We start from the raw sequence: 26063 nt of genomic DNA on the forward strand, positions 1-26063 counted from the left end.
TCAGTCTGACAACTTGGAGCTGGGTTACTTACAACAGTCTATTGACTTATTGCCCCTGAAAACCACGCAACATTATTTTTCTCTAGCAAGTCGTATACATTACAGTACAAACTGGTTCAGAGAGAAGCTTTGTAAAAAACAGTCCAAAATTAATTGGCCTCCATACAGACATGAATAAGACACAAGACCTGACATATGCTATCATAAAGGAAAAATCAAATTTGATAATGGCATTTACTGCTATGCAAAACTAAGAAGTTAGATGCAAGTTAATTGCACCCAATATTTCATCTATTTCACTGTAGAAACTCTTCATGTGCACTGCCTTCTACCACGGTAGAAAATTATATTAACTTTCTTTTGACATTACCAGAAATTGAGGATGACTTTTTAAAGAGTCTATTGGAGAACCAACATATTTTCCACAATGTTTTCATCCTTTGTTTCCCCAAAATGGATTTTCTTATTGATTTTTGAGTTATTGTACATTTTAGTTCACAGTAGGCTGGCACACTGAAATGTTGCTCGACACATCTATTTCTTGTGCTCTCTGCTATTTTGCATTATATAGTCATTAATCTCCCAGTATCCAAGTATGCATCATTTTCATCTGTGAAATCTATTAATAATTTCTAGCTTTACTTTCACATCAAACTTTCTTACCAAGGTAGCCAAGTCTTAGCTAAAAATAGAAATTTAAAAATCTACTCAAGATTGCTTTAAGTAAGCCTGCAACACTTTGTTTCATGTCAAGAGAAACATACTAATTTAATTGCTATTTTCCTGTTCTACACTTGCAGCAGTGTCCAACAAAATTCAGATAAAAGACAAAAAATGTTCTTCCAAACTATTTCTTCCAAACACACTCTCTCCTCAGAACAGCTGTCATTAAGTCTAGTTTCATTCAAAAACTAGCAATAAGTCAGATGCAGTTTTCTCATTTAAGTGCATGCTTACATAAAGAAGCATGTCTACGTTTGTACAGAAAATGTAGCTGTCAGAGCATGAACAACCTGAGCTGTGAGTTACTGCCTGGAAATCAGATGGAAGGGTTTACCTTAGAGTGCACTGGCACTGCACATTCTCCCTACCTGGATGTGAGATGTCAACCTGATGCCACATCTAGGTTTGTATTTCTAGAACTTAGAGACTGCATTTGGTAGTCCCTCAGGTTGATTGTTTAGCCATTCTGAATTACTCTCTTCCCCTTCTGCATGAGAGCTATGGAGTGAAGAGAAAGCAACAGCATCCTCAGCACCCCAGGCAGGTCTGGGCATGTAGCAAAACCAAATCTTCAAATCAGGGCTCTACTCAGCAAAATAGGCTTAGGAGAAAGAGCCTGTTCTCAGACAGGATTCCAGCTGTGATGTTATGCAAGTGCCCTAACAATGCGTAACAAGATGTATCAGAGAGGAAAATACTTCAAATTACTTAACATAATAGGAAAATATGAGCTTGATTGTTCTGTATTTTGCAATCTGTAATGGTAATTCATGTGTTGATAATATATTTACCATGGACCAAGTATTACCATCTCAATTTTATGTGAACATTCATCTTTAAGAATGGGGATTTTTTATTCATTCTTCCCTACCTGCAGCTACGGTTAGTTGGGGATATCAACAGTTATCACAATAACCAACACTGAAATACAGTAGCCAGAAACAGAAGACAGGGTGGGAGGATTCCTGCAGAGTTGCAGTGGCTGATGTCACAACAGACAGCTCAGGGCATTGCTCAGAACAGAATGCTCTCCGACAGAGGATGCTTAGTGAGAAAGGAGAAGTGAGAGAATGCTTAAGGCCCTGTGTTTGTAACAATGCCATAGCATTTCTCCTGAGGGGCCCTTTGAGTTTATTTATAATTATTTGCAATATATTTTAGCTTTTCTCCAGCTTCTTTGCACAGCGGGAACCGTAGGCAAGCAGTACATTTCCTGAATCTCACACTACTGCAATGAGGTGCTTCAAGGGGAGGCATAAAAGATAGCCCCGTTATGCTGCAGTGCCACTCACACTTGCTTTCTGAGAGGCCTAATTCTTCTCTCTCATAAAAACCTCCCAGCAAACACAATCAAATAGTCCAAGGAGACCATGTCCCTGCAAGCTATCTTTGCTAGAAGGTCCATTGAGCACCCTTGAGTTAATTTATGTTGCTGATATTGGCAAGGCTTTGTTTTCTTCTCACTGGTGATGCTATTTTAGGTGAAATGCTGTCCAAAATAAAAGCACCTGTAATTACTGACGCTTCATAAAGTGCCTTCAGGCACAAAAGCAGCCAAACAATGGATTCCGCCTCATACATTTGCACATATTTGGTCTCTTTATTCAGAGGAAAAGTTATTAGACATAAATAACATTTGAGAATGCCAATATATAAAGATAATTGCATTATATATTTAAATTGGCCTTCCTCCCACCCCAGCAATACTGCTTGGAATGGGTATTTTTAATATAGCACAGCCAGAAATTTCAACAACACTAGGCTGTCATGAGAAACTGAGATTATTGCAGCAGCTTTTCCTACAAATAAGTTTGGGTTGGTAGATGTCCCGATGTGGTCCCTAATGAATAACCTTTTCCACCATGGCAAACATTGGATATAGAGCCTCAAAACCCAGGTGCTACCCTTGAAACTCTTAAGTCTCTCTCACTAAAGCAACAAATATCTTTGTAACTAATAGCAACTTCACCCCCCCCGAGAAATACATTTTTAGTTTATTACTGATCTTCTCCCTCTAGAATTTGCCCACTTATCATCAGATCATTGTCCAGGAAACCATAACTGGTCACAAGTTCTCTAAAAGCGAATGGCAAATGTTTCTAAGTTCTACCCTTTCCCAAATAATAACTCCAAGAGCTGCAAAAGGTAGCAGCACACAATATATAAGACTGTCAAATTAATGGTGGTGTTGAGTATTATCTCACTATTAAAAGTTGAAAAATACTTTTTCTTAATAAACCTTGGTTAACCTAATGCTATTCTTTTTATACCTGAATGAATTCAGAAATAACAATCCTCAGAACTACTGTAAGATTAATTAAAAAGGTGAGAGGGGAAATAAAGCATTAAATATTCTTATGTATTAAACAGGCTCTCTTAAAGAACACTCTAATTAAAAATACATTAAATATTAATCAACTTTTACATAAAATAAAATGGCAAAGTGTAGCCAATATATTTAATAGATCTCATGTAGCCTATAAGAGCATTACAATCTTGTAGTTACAATTAAGACCATACAGGATGTATACAATTAATTTCACTGTGAACACACTAAGAATTAGCATTCTTTAGGAATATAAGCTCATGCTATATTAAAGGTAAAAAGAAAGAGACATGAGTCCTTGAAAGTATTATGTGGTTACCTATGGTATGAAAACAAGTAAGTCTAGATCTGTTTCATCTTTGAAAATTGTCAGCAACTAGAGTGGGAAAACACTGGCATTTTATAGTAGGCACTTCCTGACATTTCAACTTTATTTTTAAATCACAAAGATTTAATTAATAAGTAAAATATAAAAAGGCTTTTCTGTGTTGTTTTCACATAATTTGTTCAACCTGATGTACAGAGTTTTTATTCATTGGCACTAGAGGAATCACAGTGTTTGCAGCTTCTTTTGAGTACAGCTTAATCTGAGAAAACTAAAGACTGCTGTCCTCAAGGATGCTCAAGCTCATTTTTCTTTGAATGGCCAGATATTTTTGCTCATTCTGCTAGACAAAAAAATACATATATATATATAAACTTGGAAGGGACAGCCCAGAGTGCAAGTAATTTCACCTCTTAAATTTTTATGCTGATCACCAGTCCCTTAACAAGTCATCACTGATCCATTTTAAACTAACCAGTTATTTTACTCCCTCTGCTGCTCTTGAAAAGTTGCTTCAGAACCATGAATGGAGTTTCTCATGGTGAGAAACCTCCAAAAGCAAATATTTCAGAGACAGTGGCATTCATTTTGTGCTGATGCTACCACTGTCCTTTAGCTAGGGCTAATTATCTATTCCACTTCCTGCTGTTGTGCCTGCTCCTGAAGGAGTAATCACAGCCCTCAGCCTTAAATGTACAGTTTAGAAACCAAGCTCTTTTTGTCCCCTCCATATGACAACCTTTCAGTTTCCTTAACTACTCTAGCTGCAGCAGTCCCAGCTCAAATTCATTTTCCATGAATGCAGCTAATCAAAACTGTCAGGTGAGGCCTCTCCACTGTCCTGTACAAGGTCATGAACACTGTTCCATCTCTACCAAAATGCACTCTTCTCCACTATCTAATACAACAGCCTGATTGCTTCCAAGTGCCTCTGGTAAGAGGGTCCTAGCAGGTCTATTTTGTTACTTGTTAATTTGTGACAGAAGGTGGCACATCAGTGCAGAAACTGATAGGATACCCTGTAAGGCTAAAGAAAACAAATCCCAGGTTTTCTTAATCCCTAAAGCCACATACACACCACATAGCATTAGTCTCAAAGATTGGGTGTATTCTGTACCTATTTGGCCCAAGAACATGATGATGATGACAATAACTACCATTGTGGCTATTAGTATTATTACTACTGCTGTTGAGTGTTTTGTCTCAGTTCAAAGTACTGAAATGAGAACCCCATGTTGCAGCCCACCACTGTAGTGTTTTTATCCAACAAAATGGAGCTTATGTACAATGTACAGTACAAGGGTGCAGCAGGAAAGCATACAGAAACATCTGAAAGTTGACATTTCAGGGTTAGGTGGTGCCAACACCAATATTGTCCAAACTGGCTTTCAGGAATGGTGTTTGGAGCACACTGATGCCATGCCTCTCGGCTAGTTGTGGCATGACCTAAAACCACCTCAGGAAGCATGCTAAAAATTAGGGACCATGCTAAAAATTTAGTGGTATAATCTATAGGCACTGCCTTATCTCATGACCTGTTCTCCATTGTATTCAGCAGTCTACGTATAATCTACAGGAATGACCTTGCATTTTCTAAAACTAAATTTCATTACATTTCTGTTATTATAACCTTCAACTTCACCTGGTTCTTAAAGGGCAAGGGTCAGGATGATAGAGCCACTCTCTTCTAAGAGAGGTCCAATGATAGGACAAGGGGCAACAGGTGCAAGCTGGAGCATAGGAGGTCATGCATAAACACATTGAAAACTGTTTTCACTGTGAAGGTGACATAGGGTGACTGAAACAGGCTGCCCACAGAGATTGTGGTCTCCTTCTCTGGAGACATTCAAAACCCACCTGGATGTGTTTCTGTGTGACCTGCCCTAGGGGATCCTACTCTGGCACAGGGGTTAAACTAGATGATCTTCTGAGGTCCTTTCCAACCCCTAACATTCTGTGATTGCACTGTCTCAACCTCTTTCTCTGCTGACAGTCCTAAATTTGCATCAAGTGCAACAGCAGAGTAATATAACTTGCTAGAATATTATTAATGAAACTAGGACTAACTCTATTATCTTAATCTTTGGGAAAATCCACTGGCTTTTTCCCCCCTCAAGCTAGGATTTTCTTTTTCAATACAATCCACTGTCATGTCCTGTTAGCCAGCTCTTCTGCTTTCTAATATTTCACATACTAAGTCACATCTTCCCTAGTTATGCAAATACTTTGTCATTCCTCTCAAAAAAGAATCTGCTATCCTTCAATATTATTCCTGTCATTGTAGACTCCCTCAAAATTATTAATTCCAAACTGACAATCTTACTTGCAAATTGCCTCAGAAATCGGGGCTATAAACTATGCAGTTCTCTGGAACGGAGCACATGAAACTCTGGAAATTCAGATGCAGCAATTCCCATTCTCACACAGTCAATCCACAGGTCCTTGTGCTTAAGCTCAGCACAGCCTTACTGTGTAGGAAAAAAAATTATTCCTTACTTCTTTACATAAAGAGTTGAAAAACTTATTTCTAAGGATTCATAAGGAATTAAAAGTAGTCTAAAAGTGCCAAAGTATGAGTCTTTTACAGTACTACAGTACTACAACTTCACTTTTATTGCACCTTCATGGCCGAGTCTCTTCAGCATCTTTTCAATTATATAGTTATTTAAATATGTGCTTTGGTTCGGAACTTCACCATAATGTGATGTAGGTTCACAGAAACAAACAGATGAAACTTCCTGAGCTTTTCAAATGTTGACCCTACTGATGAGCTGCTAATTAGTCTGAATTGTACTGCTATACATTTGTATTTGTATTATTTTAAGCATGCTTTAATGAAACAGCTGTAGTACCCAGTACTGAGAAAGTATTTAGGTTTAAGAATTCTTGAACTGATTAAAAAGAAATTATATAAAACATCATGTTATCAATTCTTTATAGCCTGTTGCTGAAAGACACACTTTCTTTCCATCACTTAGGTTTTGAACAATTAGATAATTACAGTTGGGACTTTTTTTCAATAAACATTCTACTTTGAAAGAAACTTCTCAGCTATTCTGCCCAGCTAGATCAAAGAGCTCCTAAATTTGATGTATCTCTAATAGAAGTAACTGAAGAAACAGAAGGTGAAAGACAGCCTCTATCAGAGTGAGAGAGCAGATGAAGTCTCATACAGTGATATAGATGCTTTACCATTTTACATGACTGAGCTTGCCAAAGATCACTGGCTACAAAGAAGCAGTGACCTCCCGATTAATTCTGGAACCAACTCCACTTTTTAGCAGTTCAGACAGGTTATTTTTCAATTACTCACTTTGTGAAAAAAACAATCATCATATTTGTTCCATTTTTCCTATGGGAGGAATGGGTTGAACAGTGGCTTGTCTCCAAGAAGTGCTCTTCCCCCCTCCTGCAACTCTCAAATTCGCTTACCAGTTTCAGAGAAACTTTCTTCCTGTCCTAAATATGTCAGTGCCTGACATTCCAAAAGAGACTAAATGAAGGAGAATTAGTTATAGGCACTATAGTTATAGTTATTAGGCACTAGTTATATGGTGGGGCTTTGGTTTGTTGGGTGTATTTTTCCTAACAGAGGGAGAGGATTTGCTTTTGCTTCATTCAGTGAGATGAAATAAATGCCTCTAAGATGGTTTCTCTCCTTTGCCTCTTGTTCTCTCAATTAAAATATACAGTATAACAAAAAGCATATTCTGATTAATATTCCACAAAATAACCAATCCCCTGAGCTTATTCTCCTCTCAACAGCAGAAATAAAAAGATAGGAGCCAGAGTCTTTTTATCCTAACAAACTGCCTGTGCAGTCTAAGGTGCAGATTATATATATTATTTGTATACTTTTCTTATTTACTCCAAAAGCCTCTTTGACCATAAGAACTACTTACACCTGCAAGACTAACACAAAAGCTGACTTTTAAATCTTGTTCTTGGTCCCTCCTTTGCCAGTACCTCTCGACTCAGCTTCATCTGTCTCTCTTGAATTAAATGAAGGCCATATGCTGAAAGGACATAATTTTAACATTCTTCCAACGCAAGCAGGCTTATGACTTGCACTGACAGAACAATGCTTAAATAAAAAAAAAACAGCTACTGTGGTATCATCTTTTCAGAAGCACTGCATACAGCCTGACCTATCATTAATATGTAGAAGCACAGAAAAACTGTTTTTGGAGACAAACCTACCAAGTAACCTGACAGATGTTCTTCTCCCTCCCAAAGACAGCTAATTGTAGGATTCTTTTGAAGATGAAAAAACATTCCCATGTTTACATATAGAGAGGCAAAACCAGTCTATTTATGGTCTGACTGAGAATGTCCATGTAGGCAGAAGTACACATTGCACCTTGCCAGGCTTATTTTCTGACATCAGATGCAAATAAATAATGTGTGAGCATGCAGTTTGCACAGGAGGAACACTTTAATAGAAAATAAGAATGAACAAATGCTTCAACATGCACCATCACAGCAATATAGTCCAACAGCACAGTAACTTCCAAGAAGCATAAATGCATTCCCACACAACAAAACACAGAAAACTGATCCCTTTTATACCAAAAAGCTCTGGCCAAGCTGAAATCCCTCATTTTCAGGATGGATTCAATCATAAACAAACTCCTAAAGAGAAGTCACACAAGATTGATTTCTTTTCTGCTTTAGCAGATGGGCATTTTAGGTCTGCTCCATATATCATGAATTTAAATTCAGTTTTTAAAAAATGCCATATTATTCTATAGAAAATGGAAAGTGGAATCCTATCAGGTGAATAAACACTTACTCTTTTGAAGTGCCATTCCTAAAGAGTGAAAAATAACACAAACTTCACTTTTAGTAGAGGTGGTAGCAATGTTGATGACACCGTTAGAAGTTTCACCACCTGCATCAATTTTTAAAGAACATTAACAATTCTCATGTTATGGTAACTCCAACCATTACACATATTTTTAAAAAACAAATAGGTTTTTTGCTCAAAGATATGACTAGAAAAAAATAAGAGCTTCTTTATATAAGTAGTGTTAAATTAATTTGCATAAGTATCCATCATTATCGCCTACAGTTCTTCCTCTGTGGTTCACTGTAGTTTAGATACAGTTTCCAATCTGCTGAGAATGGATACAGGTTCACTTCCCCAGAAGGGAATCAAAACATCTCATTTTCTTTCAATGGGAGCTCTTCCCACAAATGACTTTTTGCCTGAATGCCCTTCTCTAAAATCTCAATAAAGCTTTTCACAGGCAAAATTATGCTTTACCATTTATAGTTTCTTTTATTTTAATTAATAACCCAGGATATAATTGCAATACAACATTTCAGAGAGTGCAATTATAGTCTAATAAACCACACAGGACATTTAAAGGCAAAGTGCCCTAGGTTTTCAAGTACTCTGCATTATTTGCATACTCTTTGACATGCTTTGTGGCTTACGTTGATGTGGCTTTTCTAATTAGAAAGAAACAGAAGTCAATCATTCAGGAGGCAATGGGAAAAGGAGAATCAGAAAAATAGACCTATTTTGCAGTTACATCTTAATTCCATGCAGTAATTGAGACATAATTTAATCCTTCTCTTTTTCTTTTTTCTTTTTTTTTTTTTTCCAAATAGAGAGAAAAATTAGAGTGAGACTGACAAAGGAAAAAAACCAGATAATTTATCATCATGGAAAAAAAAAATAAATCTATTAACATTTATTTAAGGGTCACCTCTGTCCACATTGGGTTTTCTGAACAAAACCTTAGTATTGTTCTTCCATAGGGATAATAAACACAATTAGTTAACTACATGAATCAGAAGAAAAGAATTTGATAAGGTTATCACCCAAGTTGTAAGTGGAATCCACAGAACGCATCAGTTAGGAAATTCCATGGTATCATCCCATTACTCACTTCCTAGTATTTTGGGACTGTGTAACTTCAGTGGGGATAATTACTTGGGAAAAAGTGTAATCAAATTATGTAGGAGCAAGGTCAGACATCCGTACAACCCCAACACTTTATTAAATAAAACAACTGTTCAGCTGCTGTATTGCGGAAGCTCGGAAAAGATAAGGAAGCTGTGTACATGCAAGGATTTTGACACACATCATAGTACTGAGTGGGAAGTAATTAAAATAGTCAGCATACTGAGTAAATTCTGGGTTAAGGTATGTAATTTAGCCGCCACTTTCAAACTAAGTCACAACTAGAATTGTCAATGTCTTCAGGTACTCACTGTTACATACAGACATCTCAAAATTACAAACTTTTGATAACAAGTCCTCCTGAAATGATGATCTCTTGCTACTTCAGACTACTTCTGCAGTCAACTGTTTTTACAACAGATATTTTTTTGTAATGGATCATGCTTCAAATGAGGAGAAAATTAAGAAACAGGCTCAACTCACTTAGGAAAATCACTAGGAATCTGATCAGAAGGAAAAAAAAAAAGTTCTTTTTATTATACTAATGGCAGAATAGGAAACTAGAATTATTTTTTTGCACTTCTCTTCCTACCCTTCTTGTAAAGGCTAACCTTCAAATATCAATTTTCAACCACTAACTGACTAATTTTCCAACTGTTCTTTAGCAAGCTAAGAGTTCATGAAGCACACAGTATGCTGTCATTCTTGCTTTATGTATATTCCAGCTGTGTTAACTTATATTCGTTTGACTAGTACCTTTTTTTTTTTTTTCTTTCTGTGTATTTAGTCTTGTGCATGCTTCACTGTTTTGCTAGGGTGGGCCATCAAGGAATAACCATTATTCACTTGGGACCTCAATATTCTTGCCACTAATCTAGTAATCTCAAAACAGAGAATTGCAAGGTATGGTTAGTTATATTCAGTACTATGCTTACTATCCAGTCTAAAGAAACCTCACAGTAATATACCAGAGCCTTGAAAGAGCTTTGCTTATTAATTCTTTTTGCTTTGTTTTGTTACTTTAATAAAAACACCTTTCAAATGCAGCGACTTTCAATCTACAGCTGCCAGGAGGACCACAGAAAAGCCCCCAACCCCCAGGTGCCCACCCTTATGCTTGAACTGGGAGACTTTATTTTGTTAAATTACAACAAAACTTTCATTATAGTATTTTGTTCAAATAGTGGTCGAAAGTGGTTGGCATTTTTATAATGAGAGAACACCCAGTTCCAGCAAATGGAGGCTATTCACTGTATCTGCTCATCTTCCCAGCACCTGTGGGAGCTGCTACCAAAGCAGATGGTCAAAAGGAGGATGAAAGGAAGACGGATGAAGGAAAGAAGGAACCAGACGGACAAGCCAAGATGGTGTTCATCTAATACTTCCCAGTTCTTTTTTCCTGTTTTCTCCCTTCTGCCTCTTCTTCTGTTCCAGTCTGAAAACCAGTGGTCCTTTTTCAGGACATTTTACAAGCAAACTAAATGAACATATTAATTCTGCTTTTACAGGGCTCCCAATAGTGAGCAATATAAATGCACATTTATAACAGCAAAATGCTAAGCAAAATGTGTTTATGCCTGCAATAAAATGGCTTTCTGATTATGTGGTTCTCCCATCTCATAAGCATAAAATTGTTTCACAACAATTCATCATTCTGAATTTATCTTCCTCAAGTTCTGATTATCCCAGCAGTTTGCCTCTGTTTCTTAACCACCTTCCTCCAATCCTGAAACTTCTACTAATACTCATGTAAAACATTACTAAAAGCATATAATTATACCTAAATCAATAACTGGATATCTGGATTGTGCAGTGGCAAAAGTCAGGTAATTCCATAGAAACAGCCCCTGAGGAATATCCTCTGCTGCTCTATGAGGTTTTAGATTTTACTTTCTGCATTTTGACTGATTAATACAAAATGTATCTTGGCATTTTTGCTGCTTATAATGCAAAAGGTTTGCAACACTGAGCAAGATCCACTTCCATTAGTTCAATATTTCTAATACAAACACTGCCTTAAATTTTCTGAATTACAGCTAGAGATGTTTATAAGCCTTTTTTTTCCCCTCTGCTGGTAAAAGCAGTAGCTATTCCATGTTTTTTAATGAGAATTAAAAATCTGTTTATTTGATTTAATCAGCTCATTAAGTATTCTCTTTGTACCTTTAATCCCTTAAATGGAGCTGTCAGGGCATGTGATAGCACATAGCCATGACAATAATCTCAGGAGGTTTTCCAATGCTGCCATTTATAATAAGTCATGTATTTTAGTGCTAAAGAGACAGCTATACTCATTACAGGGGAAATCTACTCCTCCCTATGCATAAGAGCAGCAGCATCTGCCTTTGGGCAGGGAATTATGGAGGCCTTCAAGCTACAGAACCTATTTCCAAAGTGGGAAATGGGTCAGTAGCCCTCCACAAAGGGCCTGCCACTCCATCACCTCTTTTTTTTTCAGCCTCTAGTCTAAGAGGCAAATGATAGTTACCTCTTAGTTTACTTCCAGCACTACCTTATATCACATTCAGAGGCTGCCATGGACCCACCACTCTGTCACTGAATATGAGCACGATGGGATCCACAAGGAAGAAGAGCCTTCTGTATCAACTTAGGGCTAGCTTTCAGCTTATACATGAATGTGGTTGATGTATAACATTACACTCTGAATAAATGTCTGTGTGTATAAAAAACAGGCCTATTTTTACCCCAGAGCTGAGCACCTTCAATTACCCATTACTGCAAAATAAACTCTTTTCAGAGGTGTTGGGTAATGAAAGACTGTTGGAACCTCAATTTTAGCTGCTTCGATAAATTTTCATTTTCTTGCATTCAAAATTGAACATTGTTGGCCACAATCTGTAGATAAACATAACTAAAGGATAGGTTAGAGAAAAACATGCTGCAATAGAAAACCAAATTTTAGTCTAGAGATGAAAACATAGGCTTTCCCACTTATCTTGTTATGTATAATTTTATTTAACAGTCAGTTTCCTCCCATTTCAGTCTCCTATTCGCTACAATAATTTTTCCTGATACCCGGCTTCTCTTTACAAACTCATCAGTGCCTGAAGTTGCTCTTCATGATTAAAAAACCCCAATAAAATCAGCAACATGCTGCAAAGGATCATGCAATGCTTGACTAGCATTCACTTAAATGATTTGCCCACTGAACGAGGGAGGTAAACTAAGCCATTAAGGTTATCATGACTGCTCAGTCATTCTGCCTCTGGAGAATTATACATTCATTTCAAGTAAGGCAATTTTGGCCTCTTTTCTTAACTTATTGAGATAGGAAAAGTTGAGCCATTAGCCCTTCTGCCTCGAAGAGAGAAGATTATTTGGTTTTCCCACTAAATTGCTGCTCTGAACTTTCAAAGAACAATGAGAAACCAGACTGCTTGTGCTAGTGTAGAAAGACTATAAAGTCTTTCAGAGTTTACCACTGTCAGGCTTGAACTGCATTTTGTTATTTTTTTCAAATCCAACAGTTACTTGCATTTGTAACTTTTATATTCTTTTACACTTTGTCTTATGTGGGAAATATGGTTGCCTTTAACTACACAACTGAAAATGCTTCTGGGATTTCTATGGAAGCTTAAGTCTGCTGTTGTTACTTGAACATGCATATCTATGTTTAAGCTTTAGTCTGCAGAAACACTGTGCGAATCAATCATAAAATCCCCATGTCAAAGAAGCAGCACAATATAACTAACCTCTGTGAAGTGACTAGATCTGTAATAATTGTCCGCTTGAGGTAGCAGCACAAGTTCTGTTCAGCTACGTGCAGAGGAATAACAAATTCCTTAAAAGCAGCAGTTACCTGAGAGTCCTAGTGACACTGAGAGCAGAACACAACCATAAATAGCAGCAGATGAGACAGCACAGGACATGCCACGACGTTTACTTGTTTGTGCTAGAGTTGACTCTGACACAAAAGATGAATTAGTACAGAACTGAATAACTAAGTCTGAAGAACTACAATATCCAAATTCCCAATTCTAAATATAAATTTCAAAGGCTGCAGAATCAGACTCATTTTCTAATGCAATAATAATGTTTTTAAGCCTTCGTTTGCTAGCCATATATTCATATAGCCCAAAGTAGCAACCAAGAATATTATGAAGTTTTACAAAGAAAGGAAAATTTCCCCATCATGTTTGTTGAGTGCCATTAAATGGCTATTCAGTCATCAGACCGAAACTTGGCTTTAATCTGACGTCCACTCCAGGGAAAGCATCCCTAAGGAGTGCATCCCCTTCTCTCTGCACATTCAACTTCACTGACTAGAAACAACTGTAGCCCCTCACCAGAGCTCGTTCAGGAATTCATTCACTACATTGAGAGTGGTAGGTTTGAAATAAACTTGGGAGCCTGACTCACTCCACTAACTGAACATACCTACTGGTAAAATATTCAGAGCTTCTCCAGCAAAAGAGAAAAATTATGAAAGCAATTCAGGACAGCTCAAGTGTCAATTTAGCCATGATGTAGTCCAATAAGAATGGAGTATCTCACACATATTGTACCCCCTCAAAAGAGCCCACAAAAATGAGAAATTTTAACATAACCAATTCAAGTGGGTAAAAGTGACAGACACTAGGGCTGCCTTGTGCAGTGAGGCACGCAGAGAGAAGTTTCTTCCACCAGATGTAATGAATCCTGTGTAAGCACATTAACAAGCCACTTGTTTCTATTCTGATTTATCTTTGCCATCAATTAGATAACTTTTATTTACGCCTCAGGGCTGTGCTGTGTTGGCACTTGCTGTGCACTGTTCCCCCAGTGAATTTATTAGCCAAAGATGTAATTTAATCAGTGATTTCAATTTACCACCAGCAAATCACATTTACCATCATTGTTTCCAGCAATACTGTTTTTAAACAACGTGGAGTTTTGCTGTGTCACACTTTTAAATAGTGTCTGCAGTATTGTCAATCTGGCCACATTAAGCCTCAATCTGCATAAAGGAATGTGCTAGTTTCCCTGAGGAACAACTCTCTCTATTCTCCCACAGCATACCATGCATGTCAAAAATATAATCAAAATTTAAAACTAATGCCTCAGGAGAGCTGCTTGTCTGCCTTTTCCTGCCCTGTTCCCATATATCCTAAAAAAACACCCAGATAGGAAACACTGAATCAGAACTTCGTATGTGCACTTATTATTACATTACCTTCATACCTCAGTTACAGTTCTGTTAATTTCTGGATACTATTCCCACTCGTTTCAAAAAAGTAACTCAAGAGAAAGCAAGCCACCAGATCAACTAGACCTGTGTGAGTAGGGTAAGAGTGACAAAAGGTGGAGAAGCTGCTTTTCTCTCTTCAGGCACCTTTTATATTTGCATTTGATATTAACATTCCTTGTGGATCATAGTCATCTCTAGGACAAGACCTGAAGTAGTCAAGAAGCAGATACCATAATAAATATACCATCTGATTTCCATGGATATCCAAGTTGACTATGCCAATGAGCCTCCAACTGGCTTCCGCTTTGTAGTAGCTGCTGCAGAAGGAAAGACTTTGTGAGGCTCCCACTGACTGATGCTGCAAACAGCCTACCAGGGAGAACAGACTGCAAAAGAAAGCTAAAAGTGGTCCCATAAAACAGTGATGATGGTAAGTGATAACAAAATAAGTCCCTACTAGAGATCCTACAGGCTCTGCAAAAATGGAAAGACTTCCTCAGATATATTCTTGGTCTATAATGCTGAAGAACCATCTGTGTTTGCACTTTAAGGGTCATGCCTTGCAATCTTTAAGAATTTAATCCCTTTAATACCTGTGTTTCTGTGGAGTGGGGAAACCAGGATCATTATGATTTTTTTTCATACATACATAAAACATCAGGGCTCTGAGCCATAACATGTAAACTGTAGTAGTACCTAGAAGGTTGGACCAGATGATCCTTGAGGTCCCTGGCAACCTGGCATTCTATGAAATAAAACAAAATCAAAAAAAGACTGAAGAGTTTCCTCTAGATAAATGTAACTTGTAAATTTTTTTAAATGCAGGCTAATCTCAACATCTGCCAGTTTTGCATATAAGCTGAAACAATGGTATTCAAAAGGAAAAAAAAAGAGATTAATGATGAAAGTTGAAAAAGTTACAAATTTTTTAGCACATAAAAGATGTAGTCACTTATTTAAAAGTAGGTTTTCTTATACCAACCATTCATGATTCTCTTTAAGTTGATATTGAAATGAAACCATTAATTACAAATTGTCATTTCTAGATAATTTTATATACGTACAAACTCCATAATTCAGATCATAGAATGTCTTGGGTTGGAAGGGACCTCTAAAGGTCATCTAGTCTAACCCCCCCTACAATAAGCAGGGACATCTCACACTAGAAGAGATTGCTCAGAGCCTCAGATGTTGAACATCAAGCTGTTACTGAAGAGTATTTTCTGATTTGTTGGTTGTGTTCTGTAAACATAATTTTTACTGTGGTTTTATATACTCCAATTAGGATAAAAAGTTAATACGCTTCATTCAATACTTAGGAATGTGGGCTTCCATGAAATTACAAGCTGGTATGGTTAATGGGTCTCAAAAATGTCATATGAGAAAAAAACAAAACACGTCTGTGAATAACTAGATTTTATACAATCTTTTTAATGAGTAAAGACTGATAACAGCAGCAATGAACTCAATAAGAAAAATATTTATAAACATTAATCTGTTTGTTCTACAATTTAGTTCCTCACATGCACAGTTATAATTAGCAAGAATTATGGAAAACAAAAAAAAATCTAACATCTTAGGTATCATTAAACTGGATTATGCTTTTCCTGAGGTTCAAAAGGCTTTTTAACATGATACAAATAGGTGGGGATGAAGAATCCCAGTTCTTCAATCTAAAGAGGCAGATGTTTAAATTCATTTGAGAGTGCATGTTTCCTGAAAATGAAACTTGAAATGTCAGAGTTCCCTCACCTACTACAGGTTTGCACCTTTTCAAGTATATACACTCACTCCCCATTAGCTTTGCAAGGCTTAACCTCACTATATTAAATACGTGAGTCAAATCCTCAGATGCAACAAGGTGCCTCTTTGGCAGGACAACAGGGACAGACTGTAGGCAGATTGCTCCACCTGGCATATTTATCTTTTACCTCTCTATCACCCAGTAAAACAAATACATTAAAGGAAACAGATAATACGGTCAGGGCTTCATTTTACCAAGCAATGTATTCAAGTTACATATTACAAAACAATCTCAAAAAATGACTGTGCTACATCCACATTGCTACAGACTTTCATCAGAATCAGGAGCTGCAGACAAGTACTTTTGGGCAGCTAGAAATCCAGGCAGCTGTCTTTACTTTTTTTTCTAAGTGGCTTCAGTTACCTGCCTGCTGTCATCAGCAAACTACAGCATATTCACAAAATGAATTAAGGTCCCAGGTTATCATTCTGTGCAACAGTAGAGTAAAACCAGATTTCAGTTGCATAGATACAATCTCATGGAAAATCCTTTAGACTGAGCCAGTGGGGTAAGAACAAAAAACCCTACAAGCCCCCACAGGACAAAACCATGATACCTTCTGAAGCTCACTCCTTAGTTCATAGCATACAGAATGATGTAAAGGGCTTGTGCCTGATTTGCTACAGATTTAATTCCTTACTTGACCTTTTCTTTCATCTGTAACACAACAAGAAAAAAAAAATTACAATAAATTTCATTTGCAGTAACATGCATCTTCCTGTTAAAAAACTAAATCATTTGTTTCTAAGTGAGCCTAAGGTTGAGTCTTGCTGCATTTGAAGAAGAAACACTGAATTTAAAACAAACAAACCAACAAAACAAACAACAACAAAACAGCCTCAGGGGTTTCCAGATATCCAGATGGGACTATCGGTTGGACAGTGAAATTTTCCTGCATGATGTGCCCTCAGAAGACAGAGACATGCTACCACAGTATATCCTGAAACATCTGTGCTAACAAATAATAAAGATTGGGCATTAGAGATTTCAGAGGTATTAACACAAAAATAACCCTTTGTGCTTCGTTACTGCACTGAAAATAACATCCAAAGAGATAATTTAGGTCTTCAGTTCTCAGAGGAGTCAAAACCAATTATATTCCATTCTCAGGAAAATTTGGCCATGAGAGTCCACTGTTGATCAAAGGTTCTATGTATTTAGGTTTGCATATACACTCAGAGTTTGCTGAGGGAGCTGTGTACAATGCTATTTAAGCAAAGAAAGTATGGGCTAGTATAAGTTTATCCACTTAAAATTTAAAAAAAGAAAATGGTTTAACTGAAGTAATCAAAATGCAAAGCTAACACAGCGACTCAGCAGTTCATTATTTGCACCTGTATGCTGCCTTTTAACTTGCCTTTCTAACAGAATTACTAGAATAAGAGAACATTGCAAAGGAGCATGAACGTTTCAAGGAGACAAAGAGCCATTATGTCCCACTGAGGACACTGTCAGGTGGCAGAGCTCTGCACCTTGCAGGATGACACATAGAAGTTTCACTTAAAACCAACGGGAACTGAACTGTCTAAAGATAGTGGTCCTTGGATGGTTAAAATACAAAGGCATCTTTGCACAGGGACAGTGAAAAAGCTCAGATCCTTTTTTGATGAGAAGAATGAGGGAGAATGAAGGGAAGCATCTGTTCAGAGGAAGACCAAACACACTCAAAATACAGTCTCCGTCTGCCAGGCAGAGGATATATGAAGACTGCACAGTGGCTTCTAGAGTACTCTTTGAAGATGTCTCCTTGAAGGCTATCAAAAAACTTCAGCTCACAAAGGGTGAGATCTACAAAACAAGAAATTTTCTTTGTAAAAAGTTATTTGTAAAGTTGTACAAAAAGGAAACTCAGCATAATTCACCAGTTAGGTGGTTAAGGAGTGTTTCTTCCAGCACTTCTCTGTACCCTGTGTCAATCCCTTTTTTCGTAATATGACAAGGAAAAGAGGAAATAAAACCTCCCGTTTCAAAAAGGATACCCCTCCATGGAAGTTTTCAAGGCCAGGTTGGATGGGGCTTTGAGCAACCTGGTCTAGTGGAAGGTGTCCCTGCCAATGCAGGGGGGCTCAAACTAGATGATCTTTAAGGTCTCTTCCAATCCAAATCATTCTATGATACATGCTTCATTTTCTGTAATAGTCAAAATTTGTGACACTGGAAAAGCACATGACCTCTCTCTACATAACTGCAAGTCTGCTCTTGTTTACAGGTGCTGCTGCTGCCTTATGCTGGTATCATTAAATTATTTGCAACATAAATTGCATTATGTATCTCATTTTTAATAGCTTACTTTTTGGATGAAAACTGTTTGATAGCACAAAAAATATCCTGGCAAAACAATATTGGCAGTTTTTACTTTTTCCAACACATTATTACTAATAGTACTTAGTATTTCTGCCACAAGTCATTCGCTGGTACCCAAGTGCTATATAAACAGTAATTAATTAGGTTTCTCAACATGCTGGTGAGGTACCATGGCTATTATTTCCATCATACCAAGAGATTAAATGACTTGTTCAAGGACGCAGAAAAAAAATCTGATATTCATGTGGGAGCACTGAATCTTAGGTTCCTGCTTTTAATGGTGACAAACACTTCCTACACTTCCCTCTCCTTTCACTGAAGAGAAGCCATAATAAAAATTTTAATGAGTAGTCTCTTGAACATCTACTAGTGAGTGCACTATGCAGACTATCAGTATCAGTGCATGTAAGTGCACGGTATCCAAGCGCTTCATCTTCACTCTAAGACAAATAGTTTCAACAATAATGAAAAAGAAGATGTATCATGAAAAGAGATCAGAGGTTAATTGTTATCACATTAAACTCTAAAAATACGGTCCCCTTTAAGACCTTCTGACAGATGCCAGAAAAGTAAAGAGATGTGTCACCAGGGAACAAAAGATGCTAATTTGCAGATAAGCCAACTATCGTCTACAGTAATAAAGTCAGTTATTGTTGTTTCTTAATAATGAGCTGTCAGATGGCAGGATTACAGTGTGGTTTGACACCAAACTGCTTCTCACAGAGAGCCACAGCGTTGTGACAACACTCACCTCCTTCACTCCACTGCAATATTTCAATTCTGTTACTATTAAAATGGAACCCAATTTCCTATGTTGTACAAACCAACTTTGAAACCTTTAACATAATTCTGTGGGGTGGGCAGGAACAAGGAAAACCACTTAAAAAGCAAACAAAATCACATTACTAGATTATAATTTCCCACAAATTGACTCCCTGCTCTGCCTGGTACCCTCTCTCTTTTTCCCTTTGCCCCAGGGCACAACACAGTACAGTGGAGCATATTGCCTTATGAATCTTCTTCAAGTACCCAATTATCCTGGTGCACCAGACTTGTCATTACCATGACAGCTGTGTGCAGTATGCAGTACATGCTGTCTGAAGTGAAAGATTGTACACAGGCATCCTGCATTTCCATTACAATATGGAAAGTGAAGGGGAAAGAAAAGACAGACACAAACACACACGCCTCCTCAACAAACAACTTTACTAAAGATGCTGATTAAAAGCAGAGGTTAGATCATTTTTTAAGTGTTAATATAATCGCCAGACAATCTGGTGCTGTCTATGCCTCCAGCAAAATTCCTCCTGTGTATTTTTTTTGTCACAATAATCAAGGAGATGGTGTAAGTATCTTTTAAGCACTTTTAACAGAGTTGAATAAAACAGCCCATCAGCCTGCAGTTCCTTAGAAGGAGAATTAAGCTTTGTATTTTTTCTTCTTTTTAAAAAGTAAATATGCCATCACCACTCACACACAGAGACCCACCCACCCACAAGCCCCTGAGGGCTGTCACTGCCGTAATTGAGCTGCACTGACTCAAATAGGCTCCCAGGTATAGAAAGAGGTACAGAAGAGATACAGGACACATGCCCTCTAGGTGAACAATACTGGCTGAGCACAGAGATTTGCCCCAGGATACATCTGGGAAACTGCGTGGTGATGGATCAAAGCTGGCACTTGCATGGCGGGAGATAACTGATGTTACCCCTCTGAGCATATGTTCATGCAAGGTGACATATGCCCTCAGTTCCCACTAATATCAATGAGAACTGCACCCTGCAAACATCATGGTCAGGATCTCACAGGATCATGTCTTTAAGGACAAATATGCAGCATAGATGAGTGGCCACAGTTTGTAAGAATGTGCTGCAGATTTTCTAGCTACACACAGTGTTTGGCACTTTTGTTCTGCATCTCACTTCCTCCTTCCTGAATTATCCACAGCAGGTCCCTACCAATTCTTCATGTGATCATGCAGTTCATTACAGCTGTAAATATCAACATTCTTTTTTTCTCAATCTATCATTATTAGGAAACCAGATGGGAAAAAACATCCAGATCAACATCAGATATACTGAGATTTCTTCTTTCCGTAGTAGTAGATTTTCTATTTTAAACCAACGAATAATAAGCTTGTACAAAACAACAGTTACAGTATGTATAACTAAGACAGTTAAGGATTCTCTTTAAAGAGAAGCAGGCAGAAAAGGCTGTGTAATTGAAGTAACTCAAAATTCTAAATTAATTTAATCTACATCAACAAAGACAAATGGAAGCAACCTGAAACCTCTGGTCAAATATTCTACTATCAGCACTCTTCAGTTTGAAATAGAGAAGAGCAGCTGCAAAGGAGGGAAGAAAACAGAGAAATGCCACCTCTCCTTTGCAAAGTGGGAATGAGGTGTTTATTATTCAGCATCAGCTGTATTCATAGGATGATCTAACACATGAACCTCCTGAACATCATCTAGAGTTAATACCTTTTTCAGACATTCAGCATATTTGTCCAACTAATGCACCTGGAAGACTGAGGTTACGGGGAGTCAGTGCAGCCTAATGAGTTGCCCTTTGCTCAGCTCTACATATAACTAAGGAATAAACTTTGGTTCCTTGAAAGATTGATATGAAAAACTGAGATCAGTGCTCTGCCACAAATCATGATACTGTTTGGAAAAAAACCATGCTTACAGGACAATAAGAAATCATATAAGCGTTCTCTCATTCTTACTTCAGAGTAAGAAGACACAAAAGACACAAAAACTGGATAGACAGGGCATAAGCATTGAAATGTAAGGATTCACTGAAATGCTAAAAAAAATAGGCATTGTGACACTCTTCATGTACTCTTTCATAAGTTTGTTCCATTGCAAAGGCCCAGGAGCATAACTATCACCTTCTTAATTATATACTCAACAGTTTTGACAACAGACTTGGTCCTACTTGAAAAAAGAACTTTGGAGACAGGGCAGGAATGATTACAGTGAGCTAAGGAAGTGAAAAAGGAGGGGAAAAAAAAGAAAGAATAATAACAGGAGCAATAACAAGGTGAGCTTTAATAAGGTGAACTTAATACTTATGTCTTGTAACAGGAGTTCTGACAAAAAAGAAATCCAGCAGTTAATCTGACAAATATAAAATATGCATAATTTTTCCTAGTTATGAAAAGTGGATCTGTTTTATAGTGGAAGGTTATAAATGTTCATACATTCAACATTTTTATAATTTCTTTTAAAATCTATAGCAAACTAACAACCAAGTATAATTTTTGTTAATTTGAAAATTACATTTTTCTAGAGTGAATTACTTTCATTTGCAGTGATGCTCTATTTTTTTTTCCCCACAAAAACAAGTGCTTATAAAAATTTACAAATACACAAGTTATCACATATTCCTAAAGTAAACATCCTCTTATGCAGTTGCAAGGTCAGAGGCATAAAAAGGACACACAACCACGTTAGCGGTAAGAAGCAGCTATAAATATCTTAATCAATTTTATTACTAATTTTCCTCCCAAGCTCCCTTCAATTTGTTAAATCTAGTGAATCTTCTTCACATGCTGAAGCTTTGTAAATGGGAGCACTGCATGGCTGGAGGACGTGACAGCTTTGCAGTCCTAAAGTTATGCTTTATAATACCTGGACAGCACCTATGTGAAGGCTGAAGGAAAGCAGAGCACTCTGGAGTTTGGCTTTTTAAGGGCTCTTCGTGTGACCAAGTTCTAGTTTTAGACATGCTTAAGATTTTTTTATGTTTTGGTTTTTTTTACATCTATTTTCCCTCCTGGCATTCTGGTACTTCTGAAAGTTAAATCGTGTGCAATTCCAGCTGTCAAAAATAATTTTCATAGCTTGAGATTAATAGTCTTGAATAACACCATGCATTTTGCTAAACACGGAAAAATCTCTTCAAAATGTGCTACATAGGAAACCAGAGGTGCTAAATGAAACTTCCATCCAGAAAAGCAACATTGTAAAATTAAGGCATGGAAGTCTGAGCCTTTCTGGAAGGTGAAAATAATGTACTATCTTGATTAATCGAACTAGAAATTAAAAAATTACATGGTGATAAAAAGATCCATTTCCATGAAAGGAGGAGGAAACTGCTCACTGAATATTTAGTCCCTTCTGCACATGTCCCCAACAACAGAAACTGAAGAAACCAATTTGAGAGATGAAGATCTCAAATTAACCAAAACTCGTGGGACCATTCACAGACCATGAACCACTGGTATCAGCAGACTCTCCACATGTACACCAATGAAGATGTATCACAGCTCCCTTTCTGGAAGTTTTCTTATTTTAATTCTGATTAAAATTGAGCCTTTGATTTTGAAGGCAAGCATATTATCCTAAACTTGCGCTTCCATTACTATTACCACCACTCAAATCACACAAAAAAAATTTCAAGATCTAAAGTTATATTTAAGCTATACATTAAAATTATTTAATTTTTTAAAAATTAATTCAGCAAAACAAATTATCACCTTGTTGATTTGAAGAAAAAGGAAAACAAAGCATATATGAGTACATTTAAAACTCTCTGAAGTAATACTGCTCCATCATCTCAGTACACCTGTAGGACTATGTTGCATTCATGCTTTATCTGTAATTATTATTGCTCTCAATATTAAAAGTTACAAAAAACCTATCAGAAGTTAGTGAAAGAGGACAAAAAATTATAATGAAGACATTCTAGTTCAGTAAAACTGATAGTGAACATCCTGCTTGTGTAGAGAATTTGTTTAAACCTTTGAAAATCCTTCTGCAGAACATGAAAACCTTGCAGACCACTTGGTGTGGAATGCCAGCTGTTCCAGCTGATCTTGTACTTCAACAACAGAAATGGGCACCTTTTGCTAACTTCCATTTTCTTTTCCCTTTTGTATGCTGTAACGTTTTCTTTCAATACTGGGCCTTTTCTCCCTAAACTCAGCCCATTGATAACTGTAGGCCATACTCAAGGAGACTGAGAAACAGTCTCAGGAGTGTCTGTAGAGCCAAAAATGTATACATACAAGTGATAAATTCTCGCTGATTTATCAAACTGTCAGAAAATGCCTCACCATACCCGGAATCCATCATCTGTTTTCTAAATAGTAAAACTCACCTCCCATAGCAAGCACAACAGAGAATCATTAACTTTGGAAGATGATACTTGCACACCTAGAATGTCTTTGATGAACCAGCAATAGTTTGTGGGCCTACCATGGTAAAATCACAAAAGTACCTACTGCCATGGAAGGTTAACAGGTGGAGAGCCTTCACCACCATCATATGCCACTGAGTCCAAACAAAGCAAAACCAAGGCAAATTACTTGTATTAAGGGACCATGAGGGAAGATTGCAAAAACAGAGCTCAGTGGGTTAGGACCCAGCCAGAGCTGATGCATGAGCATTCAAAAGAAGGAGCTCTATATTGTGACAGTGTGTGCTTTCAAATTCATGTAACCATCTTGTACTACAGAAATAAGCAGGTTTTGTTAACTAAAACTTGTAATTTCCAGCTTTTCTGTTTTTCTCTTATGGGCCTTTTAATAATGTGGCATATTTAAACTGCCATGGGACAAAAATATTAGTAGAAATGTGTCTATTAGTGTCTGTTCCTTGCATGGACACTGCATAAACTGCCCCAAATATTTTAATCTTGTAAAGCTGTAGCATAACATAGTGCTCCATCAACATGATCGAATGAGAGAGTGTGTAAGATAAAGAAGAAATTGCTCAATCCGCAGTAGAATTTCACTCTTATTAATTTGCAACAGTAATTGGTAAGGGGGTCCTGGTTAATAATTTTAAGGATCTCATTAAAAGATAGGCTAAAAACAAAGACCATTACTGTCAAAAGTACATGAATAGACAAGCAGCAGTAGCCTAAAAGATGACTCATTAGAGGTACTCCTTGGTTACACCTAGAGCAAGAAATTTTACTGTGCCAAGGAATGTTCCCGGGTACCAAACCTTAGTTCTATCTACTGTTAAATCACTGGAGTATCTTTTTTGGCTGTGGTGACCAGCATGTTCTCCAAGAATGTTGTGCCATGGTTCAGGGGTTAGTACACAATAGAAACTGTTCCCAATAGACTGCCTATAGCCATACTGCTTCTGCTTTGGAGGACATGAGAGTGAAAAGGTATTATGAGTGTATGGATATGCTGTAACAGTACTTGGCATTTTTAATTTAGTAATGACAGGGTGTAGCAGATCCGAGAGGTTGATTCAAATATCTTCAGAACAAGCTATTAATAGATACTATATTCAGCAAAATATAAATATTTTAATTTTTTTAAGTACATGTTGACTTTTGCACAGCTGCTCTAACTGAAAACAGGAGATATGAACCATTATTAAAGAAGTAAAAATTACCAAAAAAATTGCATGAAACTAAGACAAACAGTAACTGCGTTAAACTGTGTTTTTTGGCTCAGCCAGTGAAGTTTTATTTGCAAATATAGTTAAGTTACTACAGTGGGAAAACATTATTTCAGGGTAAAAATGTCTGTTAACAGACAGGAGGTTCCTACAGAACAATCTCTGTATATTGTGGATACACAATCTGAGAAAAAAAGTGCATTCCACTCATGTGGAATAAGCCAACTGGTGTCATACAGTAATTGCCATGAACTTTTTAAGGTCACTACTTTCTGGGCATTGAGTGAAAATAACCACTATAAAAAAAACACAATTCAAGTTGTGTGTTACTCTGTGCTGCTACCACATGTATATGGTGTTATTTGTTTTTACTTGTTTGGGATATAAAGAAACTTATGTTCTTCATAAGAAAAGAGATTTGGCAACATTCCACAAAAAAAATCTTACGTCTTGCACCTCAGGGGTCTGGCCAGTAACTTCATTTTACTTTTGTTTTGTCTTTACATAACAGTCTCCATATGCTTTACCAAAATATCCATATGTCTTTTCTTTGTGCCTCCAAATAAAGAATTTGGGGTTTTCTCTTTTAAACTAAGATTTTGTTAACATTTATATCATGTGAAATGATAGCATGAAATGGAAATAATTATTAAAAAATGACCTAACCAGCTTTCTTTTCACCTCTGGATGCTCACAAATGGCTAATCTTTTGCTACCAATCTCAGAACTCGAACTCAGAAGTCAGTTCTAATACTAGTATACTAGTATAGCACATGATCATGTAATTTAGGGCACTTGGGACAAAGCCTTCTTAACAGTATCTTCTCAAAACTTCAAGATAAATTCCTCTTCCAAGAACATACAACCAAATTGAAAAAGTATATAAGTCATAAAAAATATGATATACAATTTCACTTGAATGTCTGTCTTCATACATACTGATTTTGCTAAAACTTTAAAAGCAATGGCCTTAAAATAACTACTATATTGCATTTTTTATATGCAAGTGTACTTTTTTTTTTTCCTGTGGACTACTGCTACATGAATTCCTTTCTCTTTCAAGGTTTCTCTTTACTATAGTCTCTTAAGCCCACCTGAATAATACTAGTTG

This window comes from Chaetura pelagica, unplaced genomic scaffold (assembly GCF_000747805.2).
Source record: "Chaetura pelagica isolate M959 unplaced genomic scaffold, ChaPel_1.0 scaffold135, whole genome shotgun sequence".
NCBI lineage: Eukaryota > Metazoa > Chordata > Aves > Apodiformes > Apodidae > Chaetura > Chaetura pelagica.